The 26,884-nt window shown below is 36.9% G+C and overlaps 1 long non-coding RNA gene across 1 annotated transcript in view; it reads left to right on the plus strand.

The window, feature by feature from the left end:
- Positions 1-20,951: 20,951 nt before the first annotated feature.
- Positions 20,952-26,884, plus strand: part of LOC126508390 (uncharacterized) — a 39,452-nt gene continuing 33,519 nt past the window's right edge. The window contains exon 1 of the long non-coding RNA XR_007593807.1: positions 20,952-21,220. This is a non-coding gene — a long non-coding RNA (uncharacterized lncRNA). The remainder of the gene's footprint in view (positions 21,221-26,884) is intronic.

Below are 26,884 nucleotides of genomic sequence, written 5' to 3' on the forward strand. Positions count from 1 at the left end.
CAGAACTATATGAAAACAAGACCCCAGATCCATCCATGTTGATTTGGCAGAGGGAAGCCTGTCCATTCTTGTCATGGTGATTAATCCTACTGTTCCTCAACTTCTGAATGAGCCTTAGGCAAACCCAAAGGACAACTGTTGTTTCTGGTTGGGAGGAGTATAAGTTGCTGACTATTGTATTGATGCCTATGAGTGAGTGTGATGCTAAGAAACACAGTGTGTCAGCCAATGAGATTCCTGGTGGGGAGCAGGTCTACTGTGGCTATATTGTTGCTGATTTTTTATTCTGTAGGATCTGGAGTGCATTGTTTAGCTCCAGATAGCTTTAGTTTTCTTTTCTGAGGCTGAGCTGTTAAGAATGTCTGTGTGATGAGTCAGATGTGCTGTGGGATAATTCTCTTGTACACTGTAAAGATTTGTCACTTGTATTAGTATAATAAAATGATGGTTGGTGAGTAGCCAGGCAGGAAGTATAAGTGAGGCAACCAAACTAGGAGAATTCTAGGAAGAGGAAAGGCAGAGAGTAGGTCACCAGAGGAAGCAAGGTGAGAATGTCTTACAGAGAAAAGGCACTAAGGCATGTGGCTAAACATAAATAAGTATTATGGGATAATTTAAGATGTAAGAACTAACTAATAATAAGCCTGAGCTACTAGGATAATTATAATTTGTAATTATATCTTATAATTTTTATTTTTATATTTAATATAAGCCTTTGTGTGTTTGGAATGGAATGGCTGCGGGACCAAGTGGGACAGAAACTTCCATCTACACAGGAGGATGTCATTATTAAATCAAGGACGTCATTATTAAATCTGTAAGTTTACTAGAGTTATTGAAACATGTTGAATACTCGTTAAGTCTTGTTTTCCCCCCTAGTTTTCTGCTGTCTCTTCATCTAATCCTTCCTTCCTCCCCTCTGCCTTGTTACATTAATACTTAATTAGACATAAAGTAGTATAATAATTAGTAACATCTTGGATCATAACTCTTTAATAAATTTTATAAAAAATATTAAGATATCCATAGGAATCCATTAAAATATGTAAAAAAATCAATTGTTTTCTTTCCCAAAGGTGTTATTCAGCATCAGTGACATTTGGTACTGAGACCAAGAACTAATTTCCTTAAATTAAAAGAAATTGATATATGGCCTCCAAATGTTACATATTTATACTCTTCATGAGACAAATTGGAAGCCTGTTTGAAATATTAACAGAGCAATAAATATTTTATATAATATGGCATTGCAGTTTAGTTCTTAGTCTCTAGAAATTAAAAAGCTGATCAGAGAAGGGTATGGTGAGGATGGATCTGAGAAACAGATATGACTTAGGATAAGTACTGTTGAGGGTAAATGATATTCGAGAAGCAGGAAATAGCACTGAGCTCCTGGGTAGGGAGGAGTCCAGATTGAAAGACAACAAAAAGGACTTCTTACATGGCCATGGTATACAGATTGAGAAGTAGAAGAGATGGCCAGGTCCAGGCAGCTTTTGAGTATCAATAATTTCAATATTATGTTTAAACCACAAGCTAAAAGTCAATTACAAGTTAGTTCATTTTGAATTTTAGGAAGTATTTTGCTAGACTGGGGACAGTTAGTGGTTAAGAGCAGTTACTGCTCCTCCAGGTGCTATGCTCTGCATACCTTCAGGGAGTGACTTGACTGGGACAGCAATGAAATGAAGAAGGGACAGACCCACAGGCCCATGTATAGAAAAAGCGGATTGTTTGGCTATGTTTAATCTGATGGAGCTATAGCTGAAACTCAAAGCATATTTATTTTATTCATCTGAATTGAGGAGTCAAGTTTATTTTATACAGCTGTTAATGGGTTTATGGTATTCAACTGAATAAGGAGTAAGGTTTAGCTAATCTAGGTGGGAGGTCTCCATGGGGGAGAATCACGGACTTTAGTCGTCCTAGAGAAGGAAGCTGTGCCCTATAGCTTTTATAAACACTGGTACTGGAACCAGAGGAAAGTTTTGCTATCCCTCTGAGCTTCAAGGCAGGGAAGGTTTTGCTCTTGCATGGGTATGCGGTATTGAGGTTCTTGACACGGCAGTGATTATGTTAGTGACAGACATTCTCTTAAAAAAAAAATCTACATCTTACACATTCATTCAGGGATCCCTCCACTCCCCATCCAGAGGACCTGGGTTTGATTCTCAGACTTGACCGGGTGGTACATAGGCATCTACAACTTCATTCCTAGGGGAACTGATACTCTCTTCTGGCCTCCATGAGCACTGTGCATATGGTGCCTAGACAAACACACAGGCAAAACATTTAGAAACAAAAAAAATTAAAAAGGATTTCCATCTTTATATCAACAAACATAATATCCACAAACACTAAGATAATGATGCCATGGAAACTTCCTCACATTTTGTAGAGCACTGAGAGGGCAGATAATTTGACCATGTATGTAGGAAGACATTAATTTTCTATTTGGATTCCCTCTTTGATAATAATTTGAACTCCTCTTGACTTCATAATAACCCCAAGTAATAGAAAAATTAGTGCTCAATGATTCTATTTTCACTAGCGTGAACTATGAGAATAAGGGGGAAGGAAGACTGTTTTTTTGTTTGTTTAGATTATGTTGGAAACTAATGAATAATCACTGTGTAGTTAATTGGGGTTTACTAGAGAAGGAGACCAAATAGAATAAATATATATTACAAAGCAGTTTCACTAGACTTACTTACTTACATAGGACACTCTGGGCAGTCCAGGTGTGGCTGTCAGGATACTGGATATGGGATACCCACTATTTGCTAAGTCCATGTGTTCAGACACCTTAGCAGTCTTGATCTGCAGAAGTTATGAAAAATTCCTGCAGAGTTGCTGTTCTTCAGTCCTCACTGAAAAGCCCAGGCTACTGACTCCTGAGGCACGGCAGCATCATTGGTGGCAGCAGAGTAGATGCACCCATAAACAAGAAATAAGGGAGTGTTGGTGAACACAGCTCTACTCTTCTCTTAGGTCCCCTTCTTCATCTTGCGGTCAGCACTAGAAATGCTTCCCACTCTTGGAGAGCCTCAACCTTTTCGAGGAAATGTATTCATTGACCCATCTAGAGACATTCTTTTTAGGTGTGTCCAGAGTCTATCAAGTACAACCGATTCTAACCATCACACACAGGTTAGAATGTCCAGGCTTAGGGTATACATAAAATAAATTAGTATAGTAAAGCAGAAACAAAAAGCAGGCTTGGGTGTAACAGTAACTTATTAAGGCCCAGTGAAAGGATTATGAGGAGGATGCTTCTAAATTTTGTTCGCAGGTATGAAAATTAAAAGCTAGGATTCTAAAGTTATTTCTACAATGTACACAGTTTTAGTTACTAATCAATTAATTCTATAGGAAATGATTCTGGTGCATGTCTGGGTATCTAGAGATTGCTTGCATAACAAGGGAGTTATTTCAGGCATCAAGAAGGATATGGTCTAGTTCAGGAATTTCAATGATATATCTGAGATGAAGTGTTATGTGGAATCTTTAGTACTCATATTGCAGGTTATAGTAATTTATTAATTCCTAGATAGCAGAATTCAATACAGTCAGATAGCCAACTTCAATTTATATAGGGAGAACTTGGTATTTGTCTTAGCTACTGTTCTATTGCTGTGAAGAGACACCATGACCAAGGGAACTTTTATAACAGAAAGTATTTAACAGGGCTTGCTTGTAGTTTTAGGGGACCAGTTCATGACTTATTGTGGTGAGAAGCAGACAGGCATTCTGGAGCAGTAGCTTACAGATGTGCTGTGAAAAGACACCATGATCAGGGACCTCTTATAAAAGAAAGTATTTAATTGGAGGTTTGCATACAGTTTTAGAGGGAAATTTTATAGACTTATATGTGTGTAAATAATTATGACTGACACTTCTAAAAAACATTATGAACTGACACATGCACATACATATATTTATGATGTATTAAGTATTATATGTGTTATAAATGTGTGTAAATAAATATTTAACATTTTTATTAAATATTATGAACAGATACATAAACACATGATGTTGCCCTAATTATCATATATGTATTTATATGACTGTATGTATATATGTATATAAATTATACTCAGTTAGTTCCCACAACAATGCTTGGATATAAGTACCATCTTTATTTTTATACATTTGGAATCAGAGGTATAAAGAGCTTAAGTAAGTTGCCCTGGATTACATTGCAATTAAGTGGCTAAAATGGAGTTCAAACCCATGTTGTCCAAATGTTTCTATTATCCTTTTCCTGGAATAACTGTTAACTCTTAACTACTATAAAATTAAATGAACATTACCTTATATGTGTGAAGAAATAACAAGCCTTATGAAATATTTTATTTAGACAGGATTTATTATAAATTAAAAGCTTTTTGTTCTGTTTTTAATTTTATATTTCTTATTCCTCATTTGTGCTATTAGACAACCATTAAATGATGTAAGATTTTCTACGTTTTCAACAATATACAATCCAGAAAACCTAAATGATAATTAAATTAAATTATCAACCAAATGCTGTTCTATGTTTTCTGTAAAAGACACTGAAGTTTAAGTTTTACAATTCACAGTATAGACAAGGTTCACATAGGGTACAGCATCACATTCTGTTGAGAAGAACAAATAAGATCCTATCAGAGACTTGAATAAAAATATTGACTGATACTCATTTCCAGATTGGTTTTGAGAGAGAAAGTTTTACTCTTTCTGACATTTTTTTTGTGAAAATTAACATAAAGACTACATTCTGTCCCCTTTGTATCAGAAGTTACCATTATTTGGAGAAGAGACAGATGTCTGAGCTGCTCATTGCAAACCATTGCTCTGGCAGTCACCTAACCAAGGAGGGCTGTCTTGTGTCAGAACAACTGCTGGGCGCTGTTTGTAATCATGGTGACCTCTCAATAGGACTGGGTATGTAGAGAGAACAAGTTCCTCCCAGATCTGGCCGTGACTGGGAAAGACAGACTGTTTCTGAAAAACTCGGTTCTTGTAGAAGCTCGAAAGAGTCTAAGCTCTCGATTCTTACTGAAAACTTCAAGGCAGTGACTTGCTTTACCTTAACTTTCTCTTTTGGAAAAGCATATATTTCAACATTTTTATAATGGTGATTTTTTCAACATGAAATATTTTTGAAATATTATTTCATAAGCTAAGTATAAATGAATCAGATCACACAAATTAGATTTTCTTTAAAATGAATCAGGATTTAAACAACTGGGTGTGTAACTGACCCCAAATCCTTTGGGATTTTATTGACTCCAAAACATTGAAAAGTCAAATTGGACTTTGCAGGCTACTGGAATGCAGCTATTGTTCCAGTGAGGGCAACTGATTTCCCAAGAACATAATTCTAGTTCTTTCTAGCCTTAAAAACATTTTCCAATCAGTTAATAATAGATTATTATATAAGACAACAAAACAAGCATTTTTTTCTTGAATATTTTAAAATAATTTTAAATATTTTAAAATTTAAATAATTTTAAAATGTTAGTTTTATCTGCTGATCAACATAACTGGCTTCCATGTTCATTTATTGGTATGTCCTGCGTCTCAATTAAAATGAACTTGCTTTTGCAGAATTGTTTAGAGTCAAGGGTGATGAGGTCCACAGGGAAGTGTGCAGGTGGAGAACCAGGAGTTTATACCCTTGAGGAGTCCTGCTGTTTTAATCATGGAGATCCGACCCATAATGACTGACGAAAACATTCTGCCCATCACTGGTGACTGGCAGGTAGTGGGGATGTTTAAACTCATTGGGTATCTTCCTCCTTTATGTTTACAAACATGTGCTAGCATGAATGTAGCTATGTGGTTATGAATTTAGGTGGCAGGTATATGATTATGAATTTAGGTGGTTAATAAAAACCTAATTTCCATTATTCGTGACAACTGAGATGCAAGGTATGATTTTTCCATTCACTGATTATCTTACAAAGGCCTTTCTCCATGCTTATTAAGTCTTATGCTTATCTTGTCTTACTCAGGATAGTGACACCATATATATGTACAGACCACAAGCATAAACACAAGCACACACACACACACACACACACACACACCTAGAAATACATTGCTTGCTTTCAAACATTTCTCCAGTGTTCATTAGTCTTAGATTGGTAATAAAGTAGTGAGCTTTCTCACACATCACATGTCTACATACTGCAGAATGAATGTCTGTATGAATACTTAGAACATATGAGATCAGACTAAAGTAAGATACATAATTTTAAACTCTATCTGGCATTCAGACGGTTATCCTAATATGATTTGTAAGGTGTTTGTGTGTGCAGCTGATGATAGAAGAGACATAGATCTGGCAAGCTGAGAGCATTCAGAATTATCCTTCCTACATTCTCCCACGCAATGTAATCTGTGCTCGTATTTTTTGATTTGTTAAGACTGTGAATCCATTTTATTTTCTTGTTGAGTTTTAAAAATTCTTCAGGTCTTGATAATTAGTAAGATAATTTATTTCAACTCAAATAAAACTATTTTACCTCAGACACCACAGAAATAACACTTTAATATAGACTAAATTAACATACTTTTTATTTTGCTCATTATAAAAAATAATAAGCTTCACAATGGTTAATTTATTATTGCAATCAGTCTGCCTGTGAAAGAAAATATTGGAATGTAGTTTTTAAATTATGTCAACAATTTTAGTCATTTGTGAAGAAATGTAAATGACTTTACTCAGCACTAAATGGGTAAAAGTTGTTTCAAACCAAATCAGCATGTTTATCATGAATGATAATGCTGCTCGGCTTTAGTTTATTTTAGGATATATGCATGCACACACAAACACGTATATAAAATCGCTGACAGGTTTTCTTGCTTTCTACGTTAGTAACTTACAGTCTTTCCCTATATTCAATACAGCTGGCTACTTCATGACCGAGGTTATCATAAGAACATGCCCTGGATGTGCCAATAGCTAGAATGACCTGATAGTAATGTTTTCCTGTTTCTATTCTTACCAACACTTTTGTTTCATCTGTTATGTACACAGCCTATTGGTTGAGCCAATAAACAGGAGTTAACCCTTCACAATCTGAACACTGGTTGGGTGGTGTTACCACCGAGAAACATGGTACAATTCCAGATCCTACTGCATATAGTGAGACACACCATGGCTCTTCAGTACAACACCATCAAACATACGACTCCTGATACTTTTATTGTATTCTTGACTTCCTAAGCTCTCTCCAGTGCAACTCATAATCTCTTATCATAACTTCCCTGCTCTATTTCATATGGCCTTGCCATTTAACTTCATGGGATGTCTTTACAATTGCTTACACATCTCACACAATCAGCTATTTATTAGAAAGGTAAATATAGTTTCTTATATTTTTCAGTGAAGAACAATTTAGTTGTGTTTAAACTGAGCCTTAGCCTAAATAAGCTCTCCCAAACTCCTGTCAGTTTCTGAGTGGTGCTAAAAACCAAAAAATTGAACTAAAGGAATGGACCTTGTACACAGTAGTGTATTTTTATTTTTCATTGAAATAAATTACATCACACCCCCTTTCTTCCCTTCAGCACCCCCAAGTACTGGCTAGTCTTTCTCATTCCTATACACAGGTGTTCTATAATTGGATGTGTTTTGAAATTACTGCTAATGTAACCACAGTGAGCTCAGAGCATTAAGCAAGAAAGCTCTTTCAGCTACAACCAGGTCCCTCTGCTGCGAGTGAAGAAGGTACAGAATCAATCCTACAAGGCTGTGAACTTGCCTGGGGCCATGATAAGACCAAGTCATCCTTTCTCCTCAAGCAATCTGGGTTTCTTTTACTTCTTGTACCAGGCCTTTCCACATCACAGGAGACTACTGGCAAGGCCAATAACCCAACGTCATTGACCAATATCTATGTTAAAAGCCATATCTGGTCGTAAAAATCTTTTTATTCCTTGGAGATAGGTCAGAGCCGAAGATCCAATTTATTGGCTTAGGTAGTACAAGTACCTCGTCAGCTGCTTGGTCTCTATGAGATCCAGCCGCTTAATTTTGTGCTTTATTTATTTTGCGAGGACCTCATAACAGCAACCTGTGCCCTCCTGGCCACGCAGCTCAATTATCGTCAGGACCACCTCTCAGGGCCCTGAGCAGAGTTTCCTCCTAACTCACAGCTTGTGTGGAATGTGGAGGCTAGGCCACAGGCCCTCTGCGGTGGTACTCACCGGGATCAGATTTTGTGTCCCTTCTCTCTGGTTTGGTTTGAGCTGCCTGTGGGGTGGCCTGACTCTCAGTTGGCATCGCAGTGTTTTAACGAGGAGCAAACATTGTTTTGGAGTGCCACAGCTGAGGAGGGGCAGGGCACTGGCACTGGCGGAAGATGTTGTTTTTGGCAGGAAGAGCGGTATGATCCACCAGAACAGCTGGTAAGAGAGCACTTACTGTGGAAAAAAAAAAAAATGTGTCTACTAACTAGAAGCCTCCTCCTGCTTGCTGAAGTTTCAGTGAAACATTATGCACATTTCTGAAGCTGGAATTGTTACTTCTTAGAATCGTACAAGTGAGGAAACACAGCTGTATCTTTGCAAACGAAATGCCTGTGCATAGAATGCTTTAGAGAAATTCAGAGGGGAGGTTTTCATTTTGTTTGTTTTTCTCCATCTAGAGGAATTAAGCTTGAGATAGTATTGAAATTTCAGCTTGAATAATGAGTCAAATTTTAGACAGAGGATGGATTATCTCATTGGAAAGCAGAGCCTTAAGAAGGGCAAGAATAACGTAGAAAGAGTCCAGTTCTGAACTGAAACTGGAGTCTGAAGGGGGGAAGTAGGAGGGCAGGTGACAGGGTGCTCCGAGAGAAAAGAGGTTGTTCTTTAGATCAAGAGAAGTTCTGTTTCTCTAAAGAAAAAAAATTATATAAATTAAAAGAAAACAGAATTAGTAAACTCAATCCTGTGCAAAAATGCACTTTTAATTATTCACCAACAGTGCTACGCGTTCAGCTTATTATTGAACACATCCACACTCTGCACATAAATGTCTGAGCACACAATGTAGTACACATTATTTCAAATCAACACCCAAACTGAAATTAAGATAATATAAGAAGTACTAATGAAATTTTAATTTTGCTTGTATTTGATTTGGTGAGGCAGACAGCTTATGAGGAACACAAAAATATGTTTCTGAATGCTTTCTCCTACTGAACATAGGGATTTAATTCCCTTGTTTGTATGCACATATGTGTGGGTATATTTGCATATGTATACATACATACATAGAAAGAAATTAGAGTGCATGATGTTTTTAGGATAGGATATCTTCACAAATATTCTCACCAAATACTATGGTCTCTGACGGGAGCTATACTGTTCTATGACCCACTTCTTGTTCTGATAAGTACAAGACTGGAGTTCTGCTTCACTAAGAACCATAAGCGAATTTGTGACATTGATTTAGCAATCTGAGTATTTCATACATAAATTAACATTTCTTTCAGTTAAGGGAAGGCTGTAAAGTAACCCTTTCTTGAACTGGCGAGGAGATGGTACCTACACAGAGAAATTGAGAATTACCAAACGTCTTTAGGCAGATACAAAGATGTACACCAAGGCTAGCTCAGAATTTGACTGATGAGGAGACATATGATCTATCAATGACATAACTTCAGTATATACTGGGTGATCTGGAAGTTCTTGAAAACCTCTTTCTTAAATGCTTAAAATGTTTTCAGAAGTTTAATCATTTCTCTGAAATCTGAATTCTCACCAGAGAATATGATAATGTCCTTTCCAGTTCCATTCCATCTACTTTGATGGTAATTTGGTTGATATATAAGGTTCATGTCATATAAAACTCAGAACTATCCAACCTCATCATTTTGAAAATGCTGTTTACCCCCATTTGGTTATTACACATGATTTAAATGAGATACTACTGTCACACTGTACCCCACCTTCAAAAGTCAAGGGTGCAATGGCTGTTCCCAGAGGCTGAGGAGGGTGTCATGGAAAGGGACGGGAGCTAGTCAGTCAATGGTTACAAGTTCTACTCAGATAGGTCAAAAAAGTACATGTTACCTTTCACAATGAGGGACTATAATTAACAGTAATGTATTATATGTTTAAAAATAGACAGAAAAAAATATTTTGAGTATTCTTATAAGCCAGAGTCATTGGGGGTTGGGCTTTGGGGTTTCAAAAGGCTGATGAAAATTGGTTAGCCATCTCTAATTTATGTTTGTGTTTCTAGATGTGGGTTATCATTTTATTTCAGCTGCCTGCCACCTCTGCTCCACCATCATGGTCTCCCTTCTAGAACCATGAACTCACAAATAAACTCTTTATTCTATAATGAGAGGGCCCACACTTACCCACCTTTATTCTATTATGATCGGGCCTACCTTTATCTTGGCTAAAGGTCACAGAGTTGGAATTTACTTCTGTTTCTTCAAGGTGATTGTCCGTTTCTACTTCAAACAGAGGTCCCACCTTGATTTAGAGCAGGGAGTTCTGCTCGCTCAAGGTCATTGTCAACAGGTGTAGCTAATTTCCAGACCAGGTATTTCAGGTATTAAGAAATAGATCTGTTTCTACTTCAAACAAAAATCTAACGATCCGACTGTGTTCCTACTCCCCTAGAGAGATAACTATGGATTCCACCCAGGGAGTGGTTTCTCTACAGAATGTTTTGGTCTAGGGTGTGAGCACTACTTTTCTTGTTCTGGCAACAGAATGTTTACTTTAGAAGGTAGGTCTCTTCATTTCCTTGTATCATGTCAATGCATGGTTTTTAGTCTTACTCTTATCTTTTAGGGTTGGAGTAATTAAGCAAATGGAAGTTAAATGTGGATGGTTTTCAGTATTCATTGGAACTCTCTGCTTCTCTTTGTTATTTTCACCTGCATCTTCATTCTCTTTATGTTTTCCTCATCCCCATGCACCTACCCTGGTAAATGGTATCCTTGTTGAAGTTGGTCTCCGACACTCTAAGTTGCCTTTGTCACCCTGTTTTATCACAGTAATAGAGAAGCAACTAATATGCATTAGAAGCTAACACTGTGAAAGACACAGAGAAAACACATATGACTGAAAAAGAGCAAATTCATATCTTTCATTCAACCTTCATTCCTGTACATATAGGTTAATTTAGTAAAGTGTAAGGAAATGCAGGTTGCATGAGATGCCATCTTTTTTGTTATGCAGTAACTTCAAACAAGTGTATAAATAACAAGAAACCATTCTATAGTTATATTATTGCTACCTGCTTGAGAAAACCAGCAATTCATGGGTACAAAAAACAAATAAGTGTCCTATAACTCAGTAATTATTCTTTGACCTTATTGCTCATCTCTCTCTATACTGTTCTTGGTGAGTTACATATATTTTTCCTTCCCCATGTTTTGTATTTTGATTTTGTTCTTTTCGATTCAGTTAAAAATACGTATGTGAAGTTATTTCTATTCTCCTTGTTGCCCCCAATATTACAGGATCAGCTTGTGAAGAAGTCCTCATAACCCAGTATGGTAGTTTGAATGATAATGGATCATGTATTTGAGTGTTTGGTTCCCACTGGGTGGACTGTTTGGCAAGGATTAGGAGGCGTGGCCTTGTTGAAGAATGTAAGTCACTTGGGGTGAGCTGTGAGGTTTCAAAAGGCTACACCATTCCCAGTTAGCTCTCTTTCTCTCTGCCTCCTACTTGAGTATAAGATGTAAGCTCTTAGCTACTGCTCTTTCACCATGTCTGCCTACCTGTCATTATGCTCCTACCATGATAATGGTCTAACCCTTCAAAACTATAAGCAAGCCTTTAATTAAATGTGTTCTCTTATAAGGTGCCTTGTTTAAATGTCTCTTCATAGCAATAGAACAACAGCTAAGACACCCACATTTCAAATTTGTATTTAGAACCCAACCACTTTCTGCATCTTCTATTGTTAATCTGAGTCGAACATAATTCTGTTGTTGTTGTTATTTTCCCTTCTGTTTTCATGTGTCAGTAGATGGTGTTTTGTTAATATAGAGCTCCTTTATTTGTGTTTCTTGAAAGTGACAGATAGAAAAAAAATATTATTGAGTTAGGAATTTCTACAAGTGAACTCTGAAAAGAGACATGAGGTTTTTATATTTATTCACTTTTAAATTGAATAAATTAAAAATTTCTTTGTCTTCTTACCAATATTTTCTATTTACAGCCTATTTATTATTGATATTTCAGAATAACGACATTCTCAAAATAGTTGAGATTCATAGAAATTTATGTTCTCTCTCTCCCTCTGTGTGTGTGTGTGTGTGGTGTGTTTTAAACTGTGTATGCCTTTTTGTATGAATGTGAGTATGCTTACCTTTGGAGGTCAGCTTCCAGAGTCATTTTTAGGTAATATCTGCTTTTAATTTTGAGGCAGGGTCTTTCACTGAGACCTGGGACTCTCCAGTTAGACTAGGTTGGCTGAGGAACAAGCTCTGGAGAGCTTTCTGTCTCTGTATCACTACATAGCTGTAATTACATCTGGCTTTTTATGTGAGTGCTGGGATTGAACTCAGGATTCCTTTGTTGCAAGGCAGGTACTTTACCCACTGAGATATCTCCCCAGCAACAACAATAACAACAAAGTCTATGCTTTTGGTCACACAGAACTGATCCATAAGCTTATAAAACATGGAAACTTTTTCTAATTCCTATTCCTTGATGTTCATAACATTGTTCATCTTCCCTCAGACTCCATTTCCTACTCCTGAATCATTTGTATTGTGAATTTTCTTTTTGTTTGTGAAATTCTATTTTTCTGGAAGTTCAAATATTTAAAAGTCATTTCAGTTAATATTAAATACTATATTATAATCAGAGAAAAATTAAATTGAGCTCCTAGAACCCCTTTTACAAACAAATAAGGAATTATGGAGCTTGCTAACATCTCCCAGTCCAATTTCCTGATTTTTGTAATGATCACATGCATTTTCAAATAAAATTATTTGCTAAGCAGATACACTGTCTACGGAAAGTTGTTAAGAAGAAAAAAATTTGAGAATATCCTAATTTGCAATTTATTGGATTAAAATAAACTCAACCTTCTAACTCTGTTTTTACTTGAGCTCTTTGTATTAAGTATCACAAAATTTTATGAGAATCATTTAATATAATTTATAATAGTATTTTATTTAAAAATTAATTAGGATTTTAGTTTGTGTGATGAGCATCATAGAGAATATTTTACATGTGTAAAATTTAACATATGTAACACACGTATGCATGTAATTTAAAACATTATCATATGCAATTCTACTTTTAACGCCTTGTGAAAATTTCATTTAATGGGTTTATTCATTATAAATAGTTAAATTTATTCTAATAATAGTCTTTTTCTTTTTGTCCTAAAACTATGATTCTATTTCTTAGAGAGCCTGAGAACTGAGTTTTTATTGAGATTTTATTCTTAGACTGAGGACATTCTCAGTTGTAAAGTGCTTATACACAAGTGAACCTGAGTTCAGATTACCAGCACCCACATTAGAAACTGGACTCAGCAGTGGGCACATGTTGTTCCAGCATTGCAGAAGCAGGAAAAGGAGCTTTTCTGAGATATGTTGACCAGCAAGTCTAGCCAAATTGGTAAGCTAAGTTTAGTAGAAAACTTTGTCTCAAAAAATAATGGAGAGGATAACAAAGAAACATATCCTGCTATCAACGTTTATGTGTACACACACACACACACACACTTGTGCATACAGACCTGCACACACATGTACACAGACACATGACCATGTAAACACCCTCCCATTTTTATATGTTATCACAGAAAAGACATGGTACCATGATAGAAGCCAGCATTTGGGTTGCTAAGCAAAAAACATATTAGAAATATTAGAGAAAATAATATTTTGAATGGAAATTGGTATAAAATCTATGCTAAAGAGTTCATGAGACCTTCTGAGAATTTCCAGAACATAATTTTAAGAACAGAAAGAAATTAGGTAACTAAACTACTATTGAAGGGACTTATATAGCAACTTACGTTATTAAACTTAGCAACAAAATTTAAGTGTGTACTGAGAGACTTATATAAGATTACTGCTAATAACCTCATAAATGTATTTTCAAAGTCAGACAAAGTGTTTAGAATCCATCCTTTCGAACACCTTACATATCTGCATTGTTGGAGAGAAAGCAACCAACAGAGCAGATGAGAAGTCATAGCTGCTGAGCAATGTCTATATCACGAGTATGTTCTTTATACGTCTTAGGTATGACAAAACATGTCTGTCATTGAATAGAAGCCAGTAAAAAGCAAAAAACCCTATTGGGAGCATGGGGACCTTATGGAGAGGGTTGAAGGGGGGGATGGGAGAGGCAGGGAGGGGAGCAGAGAAAAATGTAGAGTTCAATAAAAATCAATAAAAAAAGAAAAGGGGAATATAACTAATGTTAAGATGATAATCACTCAACTTCAGAGAAAATAAATTCGGTAATGTCAATGTGAAAATTTTTACTGATGATATGAATCAGTAACCAATGCCCCTGTGTACAGAGAGGTACCAAATTAGACTAATAAAATATTTCCTCAGAGTCGAAGTTATTATAGCTCCTTTCCTCACCTATTCATCAGAATGCATGCAGCGACACATGTAGTCACTGCAACGATTCCAGTCGCTTTTCAATTTGGGAACACGTTATGATTTCTGTTAGATAGAGACATGGATAGTTGGGAAGACTTTGGATTAATGTCTAATTTACTTTATTTGCTTTTCTTCTTATAACTGGACAACTCTTTGTAGTTTTATAATTTTTGAATCATCACCTATGAGTCTAAGGTCTTTAGAATGAGCTTCTCGAGGCCTTGTTATTAGTTAGCAAATTTAAAGAACCTGATGCGTCTTCCAAATCTCCTTAAGCAAACCAATGAAATGTGGGGATGGAGAGGGCTAATGTGGCGAAGCAGCGAAAGGAAGTGATTCCTCACAGTTCCCTTTGTTTGTCTATTCTTAACCACCATCCTCGGGAAGTGTAAATGAAAGTCGGGATGATTTATTTCAGAAACTAAATAAATAGAGCACACGGTTGCCTTTTCAGTTCGGTGTGTACCTTCCCTTCTGGTGTCCTTCCTCCCTCTGCAAACGCTATTTCAACAAGACCATGGAAATGTCTCTAATTGTGGGAGAAAATGTTAATATAACATTTGCACAGTTCAACAGCTTCAAAGCTGTTTCATTGACTATGCTTAAAAGGCAACTTAAACACCGAGACCTCAAGTCCACACAAACGCCCGTTTAGTGGGACTTTTGGTGGCAGAGCCTTCAAAACAGAAACAAAGAGGATGGGAATCAAACAGGCCAGTATTCGAGCTTCCTCCAAGTCATTTAGGAGCCCCATGCTTAAGCCAAGGATTATTAGTGAGACTACGTCGGCCTGCTGCTCAGGAAGAAACAGCTCTCTATTAAAGGAAAAAGGGGGAGGGGGAGAAAAGAAAATAGTTTAAAGCTCAGTAATTCAGGCTTGCATAAATCTTTAATGGGTTCTGTCTTCTTATGATTGGCTATGTGTTCTTTTCTCTGCCCAAGGGAGGCACGATATGTCTTAGAGGAGAATAATAGTAACTCCATCTTGTGTGTTATATGATATCTGCCAGTAATCCTGAGGATTTGGGCTTTGTCTGCCGTAAACAAAAGGCCACCCATCTATAATGTGTCTGAGCGATTCCAGACTCTTCACCTTTAGCAGGTGACACCACAAGATGGACGTGGGCAGCTAAACCCATTTGTACCTGCAGGCAATTTTGCGCCGAAGATAACTGAGAAAATGTAAAAACAAAAACAAACAAACAAAAAAAAGCATATTTCTCTTCTTGCAAGAACAAAGTGTGACCGGCACCCTGCAGTTGGATCCATTTCCTAAGCTTCTCTCTGGAGTTAGGATGAAACGTCAAACAGTTCATGATGTTTTTGTGAGCTGATGGAGAAGATATCATGACGTGGATTAATTTATTAGAGACGATGTTCATTTCAAGCCCTAATATGAAACATGGATGACAATTGAAATAGAGGGGGGAAATATTTATGATTTACATGTTAATGTTTCACAAAAGATGAGTAAAATTATGTAGAAAAGCCTATTTTATCATTTCACCCGCGGGGCATTGCAGACTGAGTTAGGTTCTGGGTGGTTAATCTTCCTAAATTGATGGATTTATTCACTCAGGTGAATGTACACCTATTACCTCTACGGGACTTTCCTCCACTCTGAGAGCCTAAGGAAGCCTGGCTGTTAGTGGACTACGTGAACTCACTGTCGAGGTTTTAATCTTAAAGAGCATCTGTTATATTTCTTTGCCATGTCTGATATAGTAAGTCTGAAGAAGTTGAAGCTGCTAATTACATTCTGGGGGGAAGAGCATGCCTTTATGTTATGACTCACTTAGCAGTATCAACAACAAGAGAAAATTCCCAAGTTGTCTGCGTGAAGGAAATCATTGTGCAAGCTAGATCTTGCAAGGAAAGAAAGTATTTTGAACCGAATGCCGAAGTGAAGAAAGAATCCACGCTGGCCTTCGAGACCATCCCAAAGCAGGTACAAGTGCATGCTAACTGTAAATTCCCAAGACAATTTCTGCTTTGCCGCATGCCATTTGGAGGTGAAAGGGTAGATTTTAATTTTGAGTTATTGAATTTTAACAAAAGATTTGGAATTCATCGGTGGTTGGACCAGTTTCTGTTGTTATAAGTTTGTGACACCCTGGAAATTACAGTCAATAAAAAAACTAAGCAAGGCTCATGAAAGGGATCACTGACTGACAGGTATACCATGTGAGCAGTTTTAGTCTGGATTTCAAATATCCATTTCACAATATGTGACCATGCAGAGCTGATACCTCTGAATAATGTTTTCTTAATCATCAAAATTATATTTATAATTTATTCTTGGTCTACACATCATAAACTAACAGAAGGATTGGCTTATTAATTATTCACTGCATCAAGTGTTGCTTCACCATGCGCCTTCTAACATATGCAAATTTATAAAAACAAGTTTAAAACATTGTGAAATTAGTCCTGGAACTCTCTTCTTAAGGAGATAAATTAAGATTTAGTGTATTTTTGAGTCTTTGACTGTTTTAGGAGACTTTAACTTGTTAAAAGTGATGGAATGAGGATTTGTTGTGTTTATTCACCCTTTTAACTATTGAAAATATTATACCCTCAATTATTCTCTTACATTGCTTATTTGAGTTAAACTGTCTTCAGTTTTACTCTGTACAGGATAAAATAAGTGTTATAGCATATTTATTACTTAAACCAATTATAAATTTAAATATATTTTAATCATATTCTTCCCCTTCTCCACGTCCTTCCAGATCCTCTCATCCCTTATATCCACCCAACTTTAAGTTCTTTCTCAAAATGTAAATAAAAATCCAATACAATAACAAAATCACCCAAGATAAATAAAATAAAATAAAACAACATCCAAGAACAAAGCAAAACAAAACCCCCACCAAACTATAACAAAATAAAAGCATACACACACACACACACACACAAAAAAAAACCTGTGGAATCCATTCTACATTTGTGAAGTATTCCTGAACATGAGGCGTGCTCTGGAATGGTTGGTATTGCCAGTGTCACTCTGCTGGAGAAAGCTGACTTTCCTTTCTCAGCAGGTATAAATGACAGCTCAGTTGTCTTTTAAACTAGTGGCTAGGTTTCCTTTCATTCATTAAAGCATTAAAAATATATATAACTAAAGGAGCTGGGCAAGACAATCAAACAGAAGGAAAAGAACGCAGGAGGAAAAGAACGCAGGAGAAATTACAGGAATCAGAGACCCATTCATCTACATACTCAGGAGGAAAAACACTAAATTGGAAGCCACAATATAAACACAGAGGACCTTGTGGACCCATATCAGCCCTGTACGTGCTGTTTCGGTCTCTGAGTTCGTATGAGCTTTGCTCATGTTAATTTAGAGGACCTTGTTCTCTTGATGTTCTCCGTCCCCTCTGGCTCTACCACTCTTTCTACCTCTTCTTCTGTGGGGTCCCTTGAGATCTGAAAGAAGTGATTTAATGGTGACGTCCTATTTAGGATTGAGTGTTTCAAGGTCTCTCACTCTTGTATAATGTCTGTGGGTTTCTTTATGCATTCCCATCCTTTGCATGAAAAAGCCCCCTGATGTTGGTTGAACAAGCACTGGTCTATGAGTATAGCTCAATATCATTAGGAGTTATTTTATTACTACACTTTTTTTTTTCTTTTCTAAACTGGTATCATTTGATTTTACCCTAAATCCCTGGGATATCTAGACTTAGGTTCTTGGTAATTTAAGCAGTGCCTAGTATGGGTTCAGTCTTGAGGAGTGGACCTTAAGTCAAATTCAGTATTTACTCCAACAAGTTTTGTCTCACCATTTCACTAGCTTATCTTGCAGGTAGAGCATCACTGTAGATAAAGGATTTGTGGCTGGCTTGGCGCTTACACTGACTTTCTGATAGTGTAGAGTACCTTCAAGTCTCAGACACATTGAGATGTAGGCACCATCTTGACATCTCCCTGTTGTGTGGGAGTTGTCTTCAGCAATGGGACCTTACTGTCAGTTTGCTATAGACTTAGGAACAATTTGTGCTGTTCAGGGGGGATTCATGAGGCCCTGTTAGCCAACAACTCAATTAGTTGTAACCTAATCCTGGTACTGGGAAACATCACTTGGTAACAATTGTGTATATATTTTAGGAAATTTCTGATGTGTTAGGTTTCCATACTACCCTTAAACAGCCATTAATTTTTTTATCTCCACTTATTCCCCCCTATAAACCCTCTCCCTTCACCCTTACTTGATTCTGCTTACTTGATCTTGCTACCCCTGCATCCATCCATAAGTAACTATTTTTTCTCCCTTTTATAATAAGCTCTGTTTCTCCCTCTAGTCCTTTAATCTACACCTATCTTCTCTAGTTCTATGGATTGTAGATTGGTTTATTATTTACTTCATGCCTAATAGCTTAGTCAGTGCTCTAATACTGTGAAGAGACACCAGGACCATGGCAACTCTTATAAAAGAAAGCATTCAACTGGGATTTGCTAACAGTTTCAGAGTTTTACTCTGTTGTGCGCATGCCAGGGAACATGGTGGCACAGAGAGAGTCATGCTAGCTGAGAAGTGTACATTTGGATCCAAAGGCAGCAAGAAGGCAGACAGACAGACATACAGACACAGACACAAACACATAGACACAGAGTGGGGAGGGAGATAAGGAGAGGGGGAGGGAATCGAGGGAAGAAGAGAGGGAGGGAAAGATGGAGAGGAGAGATAGAAACGGAAACGGAAACAGACAGACAGACAGACAGACAGACAGATGGACAGGCTGGTCCTGGCTTGGCTTCTGAAATCTCAAAACCCATCCCCAATGACATACTTCTTCCAATAAGGCTATACCCGCTAATTCTTTCAAATAGTGCCACTCCCTGGAGACCAGGGATTCAAATTTATGAGCTCATGGGAATTATTTTTATTCAAGCTACATACTCTCTTATTCAAATATATAGCCTTGTTTTCTCTGTTTACTGCTATACAAACATTTCCATACATATAGGAACACAACCTGCTGAATCACTTTAGTGTTACTTGTAGGTATATGATTTCAGGAAGGACCACTTTTTATTTAATAATTAATTAGGGAGCTTAATCCTGGAAAGACTACATTTTCCTTTCCTGCCATTCCTTAGTTGCTGCAGTCCTTTGTCTAGGAATGGGACCCCACCATATCCTCCTGTGTTCATGTTGGTGGTCTATTGGTGTTGTCCTGGTCCAAGTCTTATTTAGGCTCCCATACTGTTGAGTTATGGATGTAGCTTCCCTGTCATGTCTAGAAGACACAATTTCACAGCATATTTCCTGGTTTTCTGGCTCTAACAATCTTTTTGACCCCTCTTCCTGAGCTAAGAGTTATATTGCCAATATATCAGTTCAGGTTGAGCAACCATGGGCAGTTGTCCTCTTCATTTTGACTAGTTCTATTTTTTTTTCGAAAAGTCTCTGTCTGCTGCAAAGAGAAGCATCTTCTTTTTTTTTTTTTTTATTTTCGAGACAGGGTTTCTCCGTAGCTTTTGGTTCCTGTCCTGGAACTAGCTCTTGTAGTCCAGGCTGGCCTCGAACTCACAGAGATCTGCCTGCCTCTGCCTCCCGAGTGCTGGGATTAAAGGCGTGCACCACCACCGCCTGGCCAGAGAAGCATCTTTGATGAGGCACAAGAACTACAGTTAACTATGGTATAGGAATAAATATTTTAAAAGCCGTTAGAAATTGTGCTGGTTTAGGAAACTAGGAATCATAGGTTTGCCTCTATGAGACCATCTACTCTAAAGCCCACATTCAGGTGTGAAGCTAGAGGCCATGAGTATTAAGGAGACTAATTTTCAAAAACCATGTAGTTGACTTTTCTAAAACTTCAATCTGTTGAGTCTTGTCATGCTCTTGGAATTATTCAAATCAATACTAATTCCTTGTCTACAAACTATTTTCGTATATTTGAAACAACTGTCTTATTTTCCTGTATTCCTTTCTTCTCTAAAGCTATTGAATTTTCTTTAATTAGTTCCAGTTGAAAAATCATTTGGGCCTTTCCACTACACCTCATCAATGTTCTACCTCAGGCCTACACTCCATACATTGTCTGGCCAGCACGAGACACAAAGGAAATCGCTTCATCTTGATCTTTAGTTTTCTGGCTCGGTTAACTTCATTTAAGATGAAATTCGGGTTGTTTTGGCAACCGCATCACACTATTGACTTACGATGAACTCTTCAACTTGAAATTATGAAACCTTTCAGGTTTTCGTGAGATGAGCCACCACTGAAAACAGAGCCATGGAAGGTCAAGGGCGTCCACTGTTTTATTTAATCAACTCCCGGGACAACTGAGTGTGTCTGAGGGACTTACCAACAAGAGAGCACGTTAACATTCCTGAATTCTCTTTTCACTGTGTTTGCCCCAGGATATTTGCCTGCTGCATATTTCATGCCCTTTCCGGTGTATGCATTCTGAAAATGTCATGTTCTCTTCTGTGTGAGCATCTCTGCTGATGAAGATAGAAACACTGGCTAAGACGAATGGAAATAAAAGTTGTCTTCATCGAGACCATCTCCAGTTGATTTAATGAGTGCTGTACTGTGTGAGTTCTCCTCAGAGAGGAAGCCAAATTGAAGTACTGCTGTTCAATCTCGGACACCTTTCTGCATCACATCTCCAAATGGGGTGAGTTGGACCCAGTCAACACTTTATAGGAATGCAGCCATAGCACCCTGTGTGTTACCTTTTTAATAGTAATTGCAGGAAATAATTGGTAATCATTTGGCACACTATTTTGTGGACCAATGCTGGCATTTAGGGATCATTTCTTCCCAAAAGTTTGCAAAGGACTTTATTTTAGTATTAATGTTTTCCCCCTTTGAGGGATATTAGGTAAATAAATTTCAACCTGGTGCCATGTTTCTAAACATATTCACTATATGTTTTCAATGATTGTAATTTGTTATAGTAAAAGGAAATTTGAGTAAATGGTTCAAAAATAAGTAGACGATAAAGTTTCAATTCACAGTGAAATAAACAACTTTGCAATACTTTTGAAACTTTAGTTGTAATTTAGCACTTGGTACTATAGTATATACAATAGTATATCAAATTATCAATTGTGTGAAACTTGGCATACTACTGTATATACCGTAGATGACAAACAATTCGACAAATAAAGAAAAACAAAGAAAATGAATAAGGTAACAGAATTCTGCAAAAAAAAAAAGGCCTATTGATAGAATTTAACATCATGGAGAAAACATGTTTTCCAAATAGATTATGATTTTAGCTAGGTCTTGAGATAAAATAACTTGAATATTGTTCTAATAAAATTATAGTTTTTACTTTAATAGTTCAATTTATATCTTCCATTTGGAGCAGGGTAACAATCCCAAATTTCTTTTTGTGAGAATTTCTTTGAAATATCAAGATATTCTTAGTTCAGCAAAAATATTGTTTCTTTTAAAGATTACCCATAGTTTTGCAATATAATTTTTTTTTTGATTTCTTGAGACGAAGTTTCTCTGTGTAACTTTGGGGCCTGTCGTGGAACTTGCTGGAATTGAACTCACAGCTCATAAAGATCCACCTGTTTCTGACTCCCAAGTGCTGGGATTAAAGACATATGACACTACCACCTGGCGCTAATAATATAAAATTGATTAGTTATTCTTTTGTGGTACTGGAGATAGAACCAACAACCTCAAGCACAGTTTTTAAAAATATACAGCTACTCACTGTCAATCTGCACTGAATAACAAAAATTTAAAAGGAAAATTAAACCATAGAGAACTAAAAGTTCTCCTCCCAAAAAATGGGGGTAGTTATCATCTTTTTTCTTTATTGGGGTAATATACTCATATCAAAATTTAGAATTTTAACAGTAATGATGTTTTGTTATTTTGAAATTTCTATTTCAATCTTAATTGCTGAGTTTTGATAAACTCATTTAGATCAATATTTATGAACAGGAATGTAGGCAATCAATTCCTTTATAAACATTGAGCAATAATGATGCTATCCCTGACTTAGTGGTAATTTTGAGACATGTGCAATTAATTTTCTTTAATGTATTTATTTAAATAACTGTATAGTAATTATCCCATAGTTTGCAGTGACAATGGGAGAGGAAGGAGAAAGAGGAGGAGGAGATCCCAAAGATTCATGACTTCCAAGTCGACACTTAGTTCATTATCAAGATGTCTTTGTTTGATCTTCCCAGTATTTTCTACGTCCTTGTCAAGATTCTTCTTGCTGAGTTCCTTGCTCGTGCTCTCTCTCCTTCTGCTCCTGATTTGGACCTTGAGATTTCTGTCTGGTGCTCCAATGTGGGTCTCTCTCTCTGTCTCCTTTCATCGCCTAATGAAGGTTAATATTCAGGAGGATGCCTATATGTTTTTCTTTGGGTTCACCTTCTTATTTAGCTTCTCTAGGATCACGAATTATAGGCTCAATGTCCTTTATTTATGGCTAGAAACCAAATATGAGTGCTGACAAGGGAGAGGGACTTTTTGAAGGGAGGGGAGGGAAATGGGAGGCAGTGGCGGGGAAGAGACAGAAATCTTCAATAAATAAATAAATTAATTAATTAAAAAAAGATTCTTCTTGCTGCCTAGCTTCTCTGGGGTCATAGACTGTAGGCTTGTTATCTTTTGCTTTACATCTAATATCCACTTATGAGTGCATACATATGGTGTTTGCCTTTCTGGGTCTGAATTATCTCACTCAGGATGTTTTTTTTCCTAGTTCCAACCATTTGCCTGCAAATTTCAAGATGCCATCTTTTTTTTTTAATCACTGAGTAGTACTCCATTATGTAAATGTAGTGGTGCTGTGGGAACTCCTTCAGTCAATAGCCTTTAAGGTACTGGGCCACTTTGGGTGTGGTCTCATGTGCTATAAATTAGTATGTAAAAGTGTGCACAGACCCTTGGCTGCTGGATTCAGTTCTAGTTTCCAGAGCAAGTGGAGGACTGTGGATCACTACTCTTCCTGTGAGTTTATCCCCTAATAAACAAACCTTTATTATATTGTATTCTGGGATAGTGTGGAACTATTTAATACCGCAACAGCTTGGCACCAGAAATACCCCCAGTTCAAATAAGAACTTCAGAAAAACCCAACTGACTACTCAGAGATTATCTGAAATTGTCCCAGACAGAAATATTGAAACTTAATCATCATTTTAGCTTTTGTAAGATCCCATAGAAATAACATTGCACCCGTGACAGCTGGAAATAATTCTATAAGATGACATCCCTTCTCACAACAAAGTTTGTCCTCAGGGTTAGGGATATCTATTAGGGGTTGATTATAAGTGATATAGGTTTGGGAGTGGAAATTGAGTATGCTCAGGGATCTCTGCATATCTATCTATCTATCTATCTATCTATCTATCTATCTATCTATCTATCTATCTATCTATAGTGTGTGTGTGCCTGTGCATGTGTATGCTCATGTGTGTGCATGATTTAAGATCACTACACCACAAGCAATTCAGATGATTTGGAGAGAACCTGGAAAATGATAGAACATCAATATATATTGTGAATGTGTGCACATATATGTGCACATGTGTGCGTGTATGCATGGTGTCAGAATTCTTCATCCTTGGTTCCTCTGCCTCATGTATATAAACTGAAGACAAACTGGTCAAAGAGGGTTTCTTTCCCTTACATAAAAACCATAGTTATGAACAAAATCAGTGATAGTTTTGAGCTACTACATTTTAGATAGTTTCTTACCTAACACAAAGTAACCTAGGGGATGTTTTTGTCTCTTTTGAAAGAGTGTGTCAGATCATTTGTTGTTGTTGTTGTTGTTTCTATGGGGGGAGCATTTCTTTATATCAAGTTCCTTGAAACTTTCATACACATATAATGCTTTCTGATTACATTATTACTCACACTTATCAGTCTTCTGACCCCTACTATAGGTCCACTTTTTAAATTCATTGCATTTAATTTGATTTTGTGACTCAATTAGTTTAACAATTGCCATCTGTATGACCATTAGATTGGGACTGTCCATTACATCCTGGATTGGTCATGCTGGGTCCAAAATTGAAGGTAATTTCCCCCAATCTCTCTGTTGGAAATTCTACAAAAGTGGGAGGTAGGACTCCATGAGTCATTCCTCCATCTGCACCTGACTATATGAGCTCATTTTTGTTCAAACTCTGTGCAGTTATCCATAGTTCTTGAAAGTCTATTACTATAATGGCTATATATTCCTCAGTGGTTGGCCTTCTCCAACTCTTCTACCTATATTTTAGGTTTCCACATTCTTACCACAGTTTTTCTTGAAATATGGGGAGCACAGTATAAATGCCTTATTTATGGTTGCAAATTCACCTGTCATTTTCCCTCAGCACCCTGTGCACTCACAGTCGACTGGAAAGAGGTTTCTCCAAGTACTAGGCATTTGGGTACTTTGACTGCCAATTTAGCAAAACAGCAGAGTTGAATTCTTTCCTATAACCTATGACTTCTACCATAAAGAGTTTTTGTGTGTGCTTAAAGTATGAAGTTTATGTTTATTCCTGTAGTCTCAAATTCAAGTGCATAGTGTTGGTTACCCCATAGCAGGTATGCCACTATTGCACAAATGACCTGGCAGTTTGATATTGCAGTTCACAGAATTCAAAGCTGGCAAGGCTATTGATGCTTTTTCTTCCCTAGCAACCTTATAGTAACTTCAGTCACTAAGAGAACTAGCTGGCAGGACCAGGGTAGGTGAATAGTGGATAGGGGGACAGTGAATGAGTGATGAGTGGGTGGTAGGTTTTTTTTTTATCACTATTCAGGCTCAATTTCTTTATAGAATGCAATCAAAATATACATTATCTTCAGTTTTTCTGTATATGTAATTGTCAAATAATCTTGGATAATTGGAATATTTTTCATGATTTGTATTTTATGCAATTTCTTCTTATAGAATTTGACTTCAAAACCCTCCAGTTTGTCCTAGTTGCTACTACATTTTTCATATTCAGATTGCGAGGACTTGGGCCACTTAATCTCAGACATGCCCTACATCTGCCATCTACCTCAACTCTTTGCTCTAGCTTCTTCTTCCCTTTAGCTTTTCTGTTCAAGTTTTATTATTCCCCAGCACAGTTTCTTAAATATTGGTGTCTTTTCCTTGAGCAGGTATCATGGCTCAGTTTTAAGAGTCCCTGGAGGCAAACTGCTACAACATTAGACACTTGCCCAGTGGAGTTTATTTGAGTTTTCTCTCATGTCTCCTTGGGACTTACTGTTTTCCTTGCTAACTGGTTGAGATTGTGAGGTCTTTTCCACCAGCAATCACTCTCTTCCTTTACTCTACCTTCTCCTACATAGACATACTAGCATGCAACCCTTAAAAGGCATGGGATCAATCTCTTCTTAAGTTGCATTTTATTTAAGTAGGGAGGATATACTTGTCACCTAAATTTGATGTCATAGGCTTGTTGGCTTTGGTGCCAGTAGATCTGGCTGTTTTTACATGAGAATTCAGGGAGTTTAAAAAGTCATATTGTTGCCACCATTCAGATCTTCTCTCAGTAACCTCATAATATATTCAATTACAACACTAAAAGCTGATTAAGAAGGTGTATTGATTCCGTGAGAGATTGCATGGGTCTGAAAATCTATTCTTAGTGTATAAATAGAAAATTCTCTTTCATTTCTATTGAACCCAAAAGTAAAAAATAAAATCAATAGACAGCATTTAAGCACTTTATTAACTATACTTTTATTTGTGTTGGCACTTACAAGAGCTTTGAAACAAAAAAACCAAAATATTGTGATAAATTCTTAAGATATAACGAATTCTGTGTGACTGATGACTTTCCTTTTATTGGTGTTATTTTTACTTGTTTTGCTTGATGGTCAACTTGACACAAGCTAGAGTTATCTGGGAAACAGAACCTCAACTGAAGTGTGTTGTCAGAAGGGGAACTAAGGACAGTGATTCCTGGAGGACTTCATTCATTCTCACTTCACTTGCCCTGAGCAGCCCACACACTGTCTATCTAACTCAAATGCCACCTCTGTATCGGACCCTGTCCCATTGCCTACACAAATGATTATTCTTGCCTCTGAAAAGTAATTCAATTTACACATGCTTCTTTTATTGGGTTTATCAAGCTGTGAGATGTAGACAACTCTTCTGTTCTCCCCCTGGACACACAAACACATGACACAAGGGCCACTTGTCTGACTAACTCTATTTTTCAACTCATAGCAGTAACGAATATCGTCCACACTTTATCTGATACTATTTAAAAAAAATAAGCAATGGATCTCTAAACTGAAAAGTATTTTCAATTTCACTCATTCTCTTCTGTTTCCTGTATAATTG

This window comes from Alexandromys fortis, unplaced genomic scaffold (assembly GCF_014885135.2).
Source record: "Alexandromys fortis isolate MF-2015 unplaced genomic scaffold, M_Fortis_MF-2015_v1.1 scaffold_19, whole genome shotgun sequence".
In the NCBI taxonomy this organism is placed as follows: Eukaryota; Metazoa; Chordata; class Mammalia; order Rodentia; family Cricetidae; genus Alexandromys; species Alexandromys fortis.